This window comes from Cebus imitator, unplaced genomic scaffold (assembly GCF_001604975.1).
Source record: "Cebus imitator isolate Cc_AM_T3 unplaced genomic scaffold, Cebus_imitator-1.0 Scaffold98, whole genome shotgun sequence".
In the NCBI taxonomy this organism is placed as follows: Eukaryota; Metazoa; Chordata; class Mammalia; order Primates; family Cebidae; genus Cebus; species Cebus imitator.
Window position 1 is genome coordinate 385,155 of NW_016107413.1, and position 11,300 is coordinate 396,454.

Consider the following 11,300-nt stretch of genomic DNA (forward strand, 5'->3'; position numbering starts at 1 on the left):
GCCCAGATAAATTTTCTGCATACCAAAACCCAGTGTCACCATCATACTGAAACGTTAATCACTGCATAATGTCCTTTATTCATAAGTGCCTTTAACCACAAGTCAACCTTGTCGGACAGTATACCATCCCTCTTGCTTTCTTTTCAATTGCATTTGCTTATTTCTGTTTATCTCTTTTTTCACCAAACACGTGTATTTATTTTCTAAGCAAATCACAAACCCCCAGTTTACCAGCTTTATGTTTTAAATCCAAGCTTAACATTACATATTTAAACAATTGTTAAAACTTGCTAAGTTGCCAGCATTTATGCATGACTAGAAAACACCTGTAACTTATACTAAGTTAGAAATGTATTAACATTAATGCATTTACATCTTCCACTGTGAAATACCAAAACAACTGAAACTGTTTATGCAGAAGACTCAACCTGGCAATGTTAACTTTATAGCAGGCCGAAACTGCTTGGCTCACATTTCAGACAAAATGGACAAGCAGATCCATGCTGGTGTTAGTGTACAATCTTGTCTAACCGTTACTAGAGAGTCACTGCTCACCATGGAGTAGGTTTAATAAAAAGGCAAAGTGCATACAGAGGTTTACAACACTTTTAAAGATAAAAACAAACTGGTCCTGTTATATGGTCCCAACAATAAACTCAAAAGTATATGACAAATAGGAGCTCTGATGACCTATTTATAAATACTTCAGATTAGGTACAATTATACTGAAAATCGAGTTCATTAGATGTCTTCAAAATATGTCACTGTTAATCCTCAAATGGTGCTTATTCAAGTTTAACATTTTTATTATATACATGCATTGAAAGACTTGTTACCCAAGTGTGGCAGATGCTTCTTACCACTTATCATTAAGGACTTTAACTGGCCATCTTGTTCAATTTCTACTCTCTCTTAACCTCTTCCTAATTTTTCTGCCATTAACTTTTTTAATAGGAGTTGATATAGATTTGAAATTGCCCATCTCACTACCATCAAATGACTTTAAATAGAATGAAATAAGACCTCCATGACTGAGGGACACAAATGAAATAAATCATGTTCCAAAAGAAGAAAATCCAATTCTAAAAGTAAACTGAAGGCAGAGAAAAATGACCCTATCCCTCGGCTTCTGCTTCTTTAGGAATCTCTTCAATTCCCAAAAAAAATGCCCTCAAATAGGCCTTCAAAGAAATCAGATGGAAATTGATCCCTTCTACCAAAAACTTCCCTAAAGATGGAATGTTAAGCCAAACTCAAACAGGCTGTCAAAATGACTTCCACCTTCTCCTCTACCATTTTTCTTTGCCATATTTGTCATAAATGTCTCTTTTTTTCTAGCATCTGGTAACACCTCATACACCTCACTACTTGAATTTTCTTCATGCTGCTTTCTTATTTTCAGGATTATCTGGGTGGCACTTCAATGCTAGTTTCCTGATATGCCTTTTTAATATCCTGGGGCAGGCAGGTCTGAATGCCTAGAACTTCACAGTAACCCCTATGCTTTAACAGACGGTGGGAACAGGTCAGAGGTTGCAGTGGTGGTGGTGAGTAGCAGGGCAGGGGTGGGTGTGGGCCCTGGGCTCTTCTGGGCTCCACAGGGCTCCTCTGGGCTCTGCAGAGCTGTGCTGGTGGCCACAGTGGCTCCTCATGCTTTCCTTTCTCTCCTTTCTCCAATGAACAGGAAGTATGATGATCTCAAGTCTTAATCTTTTTTTTTTTTAACCACTTTGTTCTAAGTTGTTTGCAGTTAGGTTTTATATTTTAACAAATTTGACAATCTCTGACACTTAATGTGAGAAACTAGCCCATTTTTCTTTAACATAATGATTGATATACAGTACTTGTTTTCTATTTTACTTTATGTCTACTTTTTTACATTGTTTCTTGTTTCCTTTTCCTGATTTATGCTGACTTGATCAGCTTACAATTTGTGCCGTGTCTTCCCTTCTTTTTTATGAGACAGAGTTTCACTCTTGTTGCCCAGGCTGGAGTGCAATGGCACAATCTCGGCTCACTGCAACCTCTGCCTCCCAGGTTCAAGTGATTCTCCTGCCTCAGTTTCTCAAGTAGCTGGGGTTACAGGCAAGCACTCCACACCCAGCTAATTTTGTATTTTTAGTAGAGACAGGGTTTCACCATGTTGGCCAGGCTGGTCTAGAACTCCTAACCTCAGGTGATCCACCTGCCTCGGCCTCCCAAAGTGGTGGGATTACAGGCATGAGCCTCCATACCCCACAATATCTTCCCTTCTTAATGTAGATATTCTCTACTTTTCCATTACATTTAATTAATTCCATGAATTATTATTTTCTTTTCCTATACTACAAAAATTTACATGTAGATAATTTGCTCTATGTGGAAATTTGTACAACTTTATTTTATTCTGGGCTTCAAAAATTTCCCTGGATATGCCTAAGCATGTGTTCCTTCCTCACTAACCCTGCCTATTTCTCTACAATTTCTTTTAGTCTGTAGACATGGCTCTTCAGCCCCCCAAAATTTTCTTGTATTATCAGTTTTGTAACTTATTTCTAAGGTATTTCTACTACACGTTATGTCTATTAAATCTATCCCCAAACCTTCTCTGTCCTCTCATGATTTCTATTATGATTTCACATGACTGTCCTTTGAGCTATTTCTTCTGTAGTCTTTCAGGCCATTTTTTTAAACCTCTGTGATGACCATCCTCTCCTTCAATTCATGTGCCAAGTTCTTTCATAGGGAAATTATGGCTTGTTTTAGCACCAGAAAATGTGTGTGTGTGTGCATGTGTGTATCACCTACATCTTCTTGAACACTTTTCCCTCATCTTTCTCTTATAGCAGTTCTCTCTCACCAGGAATGTTGTATTTGCTCAGAGTGATCTTTGTCTCTCTGGGTCATGGGCCCTTAGCAGGGTTTTTGTTGTTGGTTGTTGTTGTTGTTGAGACAGTATCTTGCTCTGTCACCCAGGCTGGAGTGCAGTGGCACAATCTTAGCTCACTGCAACTTCTGCCTCCTGGGTACAAGTGATTCTCCTGCCTCAGTCTCCCAAGTAGCTGGGATTACAGGTGTGCACTATCACGCCTGGCTAATTTTTGTATTTTTAGTAGAAATGGGATTTCGCTATTTCTAGGCCAGTCTCAAACTCCTGGGCTCAAGCAATCCACCCCTCTCAACCTCCCAGAGTGCTGGGATTACAGGTGTGAGCCACTGTGCCCAGCCCTTAGCAGGGTTGTTACATCATTGACATGTTCTGGGCTGACTGAGGAAGCACTGAGGAGCTCCTGGCAGGGTGGTTTTAAGTGATAGATGGTGGCACTCCACCATACAGAATGGCAATGCAATGGCAGGCAAGTTGCTAGTCTCTAGGTGAGCTACCAAAAGAAGCCTCCAGGTTCCCAAACTTTTCCTCTAGCCTCAAGAATCAGAAGACTTAGCATACCTACTCACCAATTTCGTGGCTTTTTTAGGGGGTAGGGAGCCAGTCACTTTAATATGGGTTTTTTACTACATTATTTCCATGGTAAGTGGATCCTTAGGGGGCAAGCTCTTTCCAAATCTTGCTTTCTGATCCTCTTCCTGGGTAATCTGATGTAAGTCTCAGGCTCTTGCCCAGCCCCAGTGGAAGCCTTCACCTCAGTCTCTCCCCTGAGTACCCTCAGAACCCAAGGTCATGGTAACACCGAGCTCTGCATTGGTTTAAACTGCTATTTGGCTCAAGATAGACATGTATCCTGGAGTTGTTAGTAGAAATATGGGTAGCAGCAATCATTTCCTAGAATCTTATCTTAGTTTACAAGACATTAGTTTTAGCAGAGTAAAACAGGGAAATGTTTTTGTTCTAATCTCTTCCTTTTTTACCCTGTGGCGTAGTGATTTTATCCCACTTTTGTATAAACTCCTTTGCAATATACGCTAATGATGTTTTATATTCTTGAACTATCATCAGTGGCCTCAGAGAAAACTGGTCTGACAGCCTATTATTGCCAATGGTAATGCTTTAATTACTTTAAATGAAAATCATCATCTTTGGTAGTTGGCCTCCAGCGCTTGATTGATTTATATCAAATAACTTTAAATCACTGATCATTGTGTTTTATTACCTAGGAAAATAGTTTGCACACAGTTTATCTTGGAAGTTTCTTCACAAATTACTTAAAAATAGATATAGCATAAGCCAGCCAGCCAGCCAGATAGAATATAGATCTAGATTATAGATATATTAGGGTTGCCAAATTTAGCAAAAACAATAACTAGGGCATTCAGTTAAATGTGAATTTTAAATAAACAATGAATAATTTTTTAAACAACAGTTATACTTCATGTTATATTACAGCTCAGCATGGAGGAAAACAATGAGGAAAAATTCATGGATATTTTAGATTCTTTTTTCTTTATTAAAATCTATTTTATTCCTGGTGTGTGTCAAGAGCCTATCAATTCATTTATTAAAAGGTAATCCTAAGCTATATTATCCTAGTGGCAATATAGTTTTGTGAGCTTTGACAAATAGACTATGTAATCACCCCTGCAACAATCAAGATACAGAAGAGTTCCATCACTCCAAAATATTTCTTCCTGTTGCCCCTTTGTGTTGAGTTCCTCTCTTTAATTCCACCCCAGGCAAGAACTGACCTAATTCCTGTCACTCTACATTAGTTTGCATTTTCTAGACTTTTATACAAATAGACTTATATAGCATGTACTCTTTGACTTCTTTCACTCAGCGTATTTTGAAATTCATCAGTTGTTGCATATATCAATAAATAGCTCATCTCATTTTGTTGCAGACAGTTTTCCTTCGTATAGATATACACAATTTGTTTATCCACTCATCTCTTGAAGGTCATTTGAGTTGTTTGTAGTTTGGGACTCTTACAAATAAAGCTGCTATGAACCTTAATGTACAAGTGAGATATGATTTCATTTCTTTTAAAAAAATATCTAGGTGTAGAATGACTGGATCATACGGCAAGCGTATACTTAACTTTTAATGAAACTACACAGCCATTTCCAAAGTATGCTATTTTATATTCTTACCAGCAGTTGTTCCACATCCTCACTAATCCTTGTTATTGTCAGTCTTTTAAATACTAACCATTATGATAGGTTCATAATGATATCACACTGTGGTTTTAATTTGCATTTCCCTGGTGACTAATGGTGTTGGGCATTTTTTCATGAGCCTAGTTACCATCTTCTTTGGTGAAGAATATGTTCAAATCTTTTGCTTGGCTTTCTCCCCACATTGCCCCCACCCCCAACACACCAGCCTTTAAAATTGGGTTATTTTCTCATTTCTGAGTTTCAAGAGTTCTTTATACATTGTGGATATAAGTGCTTTACTAGATATGTAATTTGCAAATATTTTTCTTTCAGTCTATGCCTTGTTTCTTCATTCTCTTAACAGTGTTTTTTGAAGAGCAGAAGTTTTAAATTTTCATGAAGTCCATTTTATCATTTTGCGCCTTTATGGATCATGCTTTTGATCATTTAAGTCTGTATTTTGAGTTAATTTTTGTATATGATGTGAGGTATAGATCAGTGTTCATTTTTTTGCATACGTATTTCAATTCTTCATCACCATTTATTGAAAAGACTATTCTTTGTCCACTCAATTCCTTTACATCTTTGTTGAAAAACAGTATAAATGTATGTGTCTATTTCTGGATTCCCTGTTATGTTTCAGTGATCTATTTAATGCTAGTACTACATTGTCTGGATTACTCTACCTTAGTAAGACTTGAAATTAGGTATTAGTTGTCCTCCAATACTTTCCAATTTGTCTCGGCTATTATGGGTCCTTTGCATTTTCATTTGAATTTCATAATCAACTTGTGAAGGTCAACAAAAAGCTTGCTAAGGTGTTAATTAGGATTGCATTGAATCTACAGGTCAATTTATGAAGTGATTATTATTTGCTGATGATGACTATTGCAGTTGTTCCTAATACATACCCAATGGCTCTACAAAACACGAGAATCAAGACTATAGCTGATTGCTACTTGTTAAATGTGTCTATATACATGATGCTACCAAAGAAATGTAAACATACTGTTTTGCCCTTTTTCAGTCAAAATAGTACACCATTAAATGTGAAAATAAATTCCTACCTAGGAAAATCATCCTACCTCCACCAAGATGTATTAGAAATTTGTATTTTAAAGTTAATCTAGAGGAAGATTGACACTTGTTGACACATGGGAGACTAGTAATTCTCAAATGAGAACACCACCATAAAATGTGCAGAGTTGGGAGAGGGAAACACTGACAAATGGAACAGGAAGAAATCTGATGTGATCAAGTGTGGACTTAAGGTCTAACCTACGGAGGTATTAGGTAGCTGTGAAATGATTCCCAACGCTTGCAACTTGAGTAACATATATTTTGCTGTGACAAGAACTTGGAATGAATTCTCCCTCTCCTTGAGAATGGGATGTCACACCTTATGAGACCCCATATACAAGTTATTGACCTCAACCATTGGACTTCAAAATACATATAAGCCCAAGAGTTTGACAGACACTTGAAAAGTTCAGTCTACCACAGGGCTGCACTCTTGTTAGCCACTTGTCTGAAGACTGAGAGCTCTTTAACAATGTTGGAACTCACTCACTATGTGGCTAATGTACCATGCTTATCAAGCATATTGTCTCTGAGATTTGTTCTTGTTATTCCCTCCCTTTTTAAGCATTGCCAACCTAAGGAAAAAAATTATCTTGCTGTGGCAATAAATCATGTGATTCATGAAACCATACTTTCATCATCTCCTAATTTTAATCACACAAAATAGAAGGACTTTTTAAAAAAGGCTCAGGACTTTGATAGTGACACAAAAGTAGAAAGAAGGAAAAGTCAAGTGGTTAATAGCAGAGACAGGCATCCACATCAAAAGGGAGAAGTGTGGTTTGGTTGTACTTTATGAGTAAGTTTTAAAGGATGTGCCTGAGATAAATCATTGTCTTACAGTACCAGCTTCCTCTTCTTTCCATGATAATAAAATTTTAGCCAGGCACAGGGTGCCTTAGGCAATGACTACATTCCCCGGACTCCTTTATATGTAGGTGTGGCTACTTCATTACATTCTTGTTAATGATATATGAGTGAAAATAATGTGTGTAATTATCATATCCGTTGCTTAAACTGTTGAAGTGGTAGCAAGCCATCTTGTATCATGGGATGAGAGCATCACTCTAGGGCAGTGGAACACGATTAAAAAGAACTTGAGTCCTGACCAGTTGAAATTCATAACACCGGCTATGAAAAGCTTACTCTCAGACTATTGTGTCAAGAGAAATATATTTATTAACAGGACAAAAGGCATATAAATTTATTAACCTGCAAGCAGGGGGGAGTCACATGAAGTATGAAACTCCAAGAAATACATTTCTAATGTGTTTGAGCCACTGTTAATTTGACTCTCTATTACAGCTGCTGCCAAACTCATACAAGGGAAGATAACTGCTCATTGGGAGGTTGTATAAAAGGGTTCTGTTTAAAGTTTTATGTATTTTAAGCTCAAAATACTGGTATTATAAGTTAATATCCCCCCATAGAATCACAAACATAAAAATGATATCATGAATATAGTGCATACGTCTGAGAGTCAAAGGATTAACATTCTTCTCATTTTATTGAGAGGGGATATGTCTCCAAAGAGATTTTGTAATATTGATAAAATATAGATTTTGTTTAGTCACACAGACTTGGCTTTGAATAGCTGTCCACCACTTAGTAATTGTTTAACATCAAGTAAGTTTATTTTCCTTAACTTTGTTTTTCTATCCTGTAAAACACCAGCCTTCTGACCTTATTGTGAAGTTTAAATTAGATAATATCTAAAGTTCCAGGTTCTAGATATGACTTTAATGATAACCATCTCCCCTCCAATCCTAGTCAAGATACGGAGAGCATCCACTTTGACATGCTGTGCATTGGACAAAGCTGTGGTAAAGCTGCCTCTTAATGATGATACACAACCCATCATCAGTATATTTGGTTAAGATCTAGCTGTCTAGATCCTAGCCACATCCAAATGAGGTTTCTCTTGGTGCTAACAGTGGAATGAGTATAGAGGTCTTTTAATTCTAAGTTTTATGCTTTACTGTCTTTATCAGTGGTCCTAATCCTGTGTTATAGGGATCAGGCAGCGAATACGAATGATGCCAGCTTGGTGAAGTGCGTGTGCACATACCGCAAGCAGTGGAGGAATCTACTGCTACTTAGCACCTGAGGATTGGAAATGAGCTTTCCTGTTGCTAGTTCCTGTACATTTGCAAGGGAACCGCATGTCTGAATTTTTATGTGGAGTCTTCTGATTTTCAAATGTTTATGCATTTTTAAAGAACAATGTTCAGGTTGAGTAAATATGTCTGTGACCACAGCTTGCTGCTTCAGCTCTACCTACTACTCACTTTGACCAGGACTGATTCTTCTCCACTACAGGTGTATCTTGAGAAATAACATTCATAATAGATGTGCTTAACATCAGAGTATTCATTTATCCATGCTGACCTATGTGCTTTGAACTGGTGCTTCTTCCAAATAAGACACTAGGCTTTTAAGCTAAAAATTTAATTATAATAAACTAAACATAGCAAACATACTTTAATGCTACACTTGTTTAAAGGCTACCTGGAGCTAATTCTCTGTGTGTGCTTTTTTCCATTCACTCTGGGGAAGATGATGTAATAAATATTTCTATGTTTGTGTGGAGTGTGAAGCCAAATACTCAAATGCTGAGTGCATTTTGAAAAATCAAAATCAGCAGTTCAATTATTTTTCTTTATTAGAACAGCCAGGAATGAGTTTGTTAAAATGGATCTGCTCTGTCGTAGCTTGCTCTGCTGGCAATGTCTAAACGAATTAAATGAGTCAGGAGTCAAAGAAATCTCACAGGCGGCTTTAATCTCCTGTCAGAAAGAATAGCTAACTGAGTCAAACATCACGAATTTTTTTTTCTTGGCTCATCTTAGAGGGCTTGTGTCCTTATCTACATATGTGTGGACTTGCATTTTCATCTTAAAATTACACTCCTGCTATATTCTTAACATGGGGAATTCGGTTATCTTCTAAGTTAGTGATTTGCAGGTTCTCAAAGGTCACCCATATAAAAATACCATCTCTTCTCTGAAACTTGTAAAAGACTATTTATCACTCAGTTCTACAAGAACCCAACCACAGTTATATTTTCTGTTTTGGTAAGCCCAGCAAGTTCCCAAATTTCCATTTTGAGATTTTTCTTTTCTAGTATACATAATAGAAAAGTATATATCTCACAACTGAGTCTCTGTCAAGACCAAATGTGGGTGGAATGTGGTTTTCCTGCATTTCATGTAAAATTCTCTGAAATATCCTGTGACTGAGAAATTTACGTCATAGTGTGATCCAGAAATGAGGTCAGCCTTTTCTCTGGTGGGGAGGGCCATTGAGCTATTGAAATCTGTGTTGTTATCATTTTATTCAGTTCCTCTTTCAAGAACTAACTTATTAAGCTCCACTGGGTAAGTCTATTAAGATCCCCTTCTATCATGATGGGTCTCTCCAAAGTGGAAAAATAAATGTAGTTAGTAGGTATCACATGTTTACTTGGTCGAAGGCTAACATAGAGTCCTGAAACAACTCAGGAGTCTATGATGACACAAAGTGCTACAAAGGAAAGCTAAAGCATTCAGTTTCATTTTAAAGACATCTTTGCTCTTAGAATTTAGCATCATGGGCTGGTGGCTTATTAATTACAGACATAAAATACAACTACACATAGAGCACTAGCCATGTGCAAATATAAAGGTTCAGACACTTAAAATTTCTGGAAAGTATGATTGCCCAGTAAGTAGGAACCACTTGCTCCCATAAAAAAGGTCAATGTAACATTTTCAGGGCAGGCTAATAACACTGTGGCTTGAAGCAAGAAATTAAAACTGTCCCAGCAAATGACTAGCTTAAGCAACCTCAATAAGAATAAATAAACCAGGGGAATGAATTTGGTGTCTAAGTAGATACCCAGCCAAATCCCTTACATTTACAGAATATGTGTAATGTGTAGCCATAATGGCACTGGCAAACAAGAAAAGTAACTATCAGCAAACCAAAAATTGTGAAGTGCACCCAAAGGAAAAAAAAAATCAATGGGCTTGGATTGACAAGAGTTGAGGAAACCCAAAATACATTCTGTACATGAGGAAACCTCTGAGAATAAGACAAAATCCACTAAATTCTAAAAATAGAGTGAACAAATACCAGGAACTGGGCAGAGCACTGTGCAATAGAGATAATTAATAATTTCATTAGGACAGGAGCCCTAACAACAGAATTGCAAAAGCATCACTAACCTAAAGCTAAGATCCTCAAGATACAGGTCAAAGAAAATGTATATACCACCTAGGGTAGAATTCTAAGGAGGGCACAGCTGTCTGAGAGAGAAATGCAGTCCAACTAAAGGAATAAAAAAGTCCTGCTGTCCAGGAGCGAGGAACACTAAAGATAGCCACTGTCACAGAAAATTCCTTCTTTTTTTTTTTTTTTTTTTTTTGAGATGGAGTCTTGCTGTCTCCCAGGCTGGAGTGCAGTGGCATGACCTTGGCTCACTGCAACCTCCGCCTCCCAGATTCAAGCGATTCTCCTACCTTAACCTCCTGTGTAGCTGGGATTACAGGTGTGCACCACCATACCCAGCTAATTTTTGTATTTCTAGTAGAGACAGGGTTTCACCATGTTGGCCAGGCTGGTCTCAAACTCCTGACCTCAGGTGATCCACCTGCCTTGGCTTCCCAAAGTGCTGGGATTAAAGGCATGAGCCACCGTGCCAGGCCAGAAAATCCCTTCTTAATTTAGCAACTGGGAACTCCAGCTAGCTTGCCTGCTCCATGCCCAGTGCCCTGAAATGAAGCCTTCCAATAAATAGGCTGCACCCAGTTACATGAGCCCTGCAGTCCAACCTGCCATTCATGGGAGCAAAAACCTATACCAGCTACTAGGTAGTCAATTAAGTTTCTCATTAATAGACAAGAATGAACATCAAAAGATCATCAAATATTTGAGGAAAAGCAACTAAATGAAAAGGAGGACCAATAGGAACAAGTAAACTACAGAAGTAGCAGAGAAAAATGTAAGGACTGATAATTTAAAAAATATTCTACGTGATATTCTCATGGCGATATTGCAAAGAAAAGTCAATAAAAGGTTGTTAGGAAAAAGAACAATTAGATAACATAAAATACTTTTAGAAGTTAAAAATGTAATGGCCCTTGAGGATGTAGTCCAATACAGTTAGGGGCAAAATGACCAAGAGGAAGATACCATGAAATGCAGCAAAC

The 11,300-nt window shown here is 37.6% G+C and overlaps 1 pseudogene; it reads right to left on the minus strand.

Annotated features, from left to right (window-relative positions):
* Positions 1-551: 551 nt before the first annotated feature.
* Positions 552-8,177, minus strand: LOC108309841 (annotated as a pseudogene).
* Between the last annotated feature and the right edge of the window lie 3,123 nt (positions 8,178-11,300).